The following is a 1,848-nucleotide window of genomic DNA, read 5'->3' on the forward strand; positions in this document are numbered from 1 at the left end:
ACATATATGCATCACTTGGGAAGAAATGAGCTTATGATCATCTCAAACTTCACTCAACTAAAAATATTTGCGAGCTTCCTTTCATGATGCACGGTCCCAATTTTCCAATCTTCATGCCCAAAGAACTTTTCATCAACTAGCTTTACGCCTACAAAGTGACGTACATGTCTAGCATTTTACGGGCTCAAGATAAACATATTAATCTTTTACTACAAACGTTTTTATGAAAATATAATTAATATACCAATAAAAATACATAAAACAATTTTATATGCACTAGTTTTAGCGAAGAGATAAAATTATATTAGTAAGAAAATTATCATAAAGTTATATAGGTGATTGCGAACATTTTCGTCATTTATATGTGTTAACTGAAATATATACAGTTTACATGTCAAGTTATAAGTGATAAACTAATATAAAAATGTAAAAAGAAAATATTAACCAATAAAATATTTGCTAAAATGTGGACAAAAGAAAAGAAAATATTAGTAAAAATTCATCAAATGTGTAGCCATACATCCATTTTCGTTTCTTTTCTCGTGCTACCTAACTCTCACACTTGTTTGTTTCTTTTATTTAACATTAAAGCAACTAAACTTTTTCGATGGTTTCAATTTTCAAACGGATAAGTTGTAGAAGAAAATGCTGTTTCGACTTTCGTATATCTGAACATTAGGAAACGTTTTTCATCACTACCAATTTGAACTTGCGTGGGCATACGAAAAAACCATTTTTTGGATACATGCAAAGTAAATAGATTCCATTAGTGCATGGACACGTTCATCTAACGTATATAGTAAATCAATATGTGTCATTTCTTTCTTAAACAATATGTGTAATAACTTCATAAATGATGCAGTTCATTTTGAATATATATTTTATAACTTTCCCAAAATATTAACAGAACAGCGATAAGACTAAATAGCACGTATCACTCTATGACTGATCATTTCAATATACTGTCTGCTCTTTTTTTTTGAAACTTATAATGGGTCTTGTTTTTAAAATAACTTATATAGATAGAAGAAATAATCTTAAAGAATTTTAAATATAATTTTGGAAAATGACCAAATACAAAGAATATCAGTCTATTTCTATTGAAAATTGAAAAATGCCGCAAATCAAAAAGCATCTATGTAATTTCATTTTAAATATGACTGTAGTAGTTTTACCATAAATATGACACTAATATTGTCTTTTACTTCGAATTTAGATAGTCAAGTTAATTTGTAACTATTTTAAACATATGCATTTATTTTTAAGTAGTTCACTGTAAATATAAAATAATGGGTGTCAGCAAAATTTTAAGAAAATTTGGTCAATTTTGTTAAAAAAATTATTTTTTAGAACTTTAGTAGTCATCCACCTAAATACTTGATTTGTATTTCAAAATTAAATAAAGATTCTCAAAATAATAAATATTTTCAGATTCTGTATTTGCTAGTCTTATCAAATACAAATATACGAAACAAGTATTAATATTTAAGCACGTATAGTAGTTAATATCATAGTCAAAACTGTTAAAATAAAATAACATTGTCAAAATTGAAATATATTATCATACATCCTCTCTGCCAACTCACCATTTAAGTTGTAAGCAACGCAGATTAAGGAACATATGGTTATATTTGTTACCTTATGCTCTTAAATTCGTAACGTTTATGCTAGGCTGTTTTTCAACTGAACTCTCTTTTATTTACAGAAATTAGGTACGTAGTTCCAAAACAGTCAGCACTAATAAAAACCATTTTGCATTTTCTTACAAGTGTCAAAAAGTTTAAGATTCTGTATTTCCTCGTTTTTGCTCACACATATCACCATGTCCTCATATCTCTATATAACTAC

The sequence above is a fragment of the Brassica oleracea genome, chromosome C6 (genome assembly GCF_000695525.1).
Source record: "Brassica oleracea var. oleracea cultivar TO1000 chromosome C6, BOL, whole genome shotgun sequence".
NCBI lineage: Eukaryota > Viridiplantae > Streptophyta > Magnoliopsida > Brassicales > Brassicaceae > Brassica > Brassica oleracea.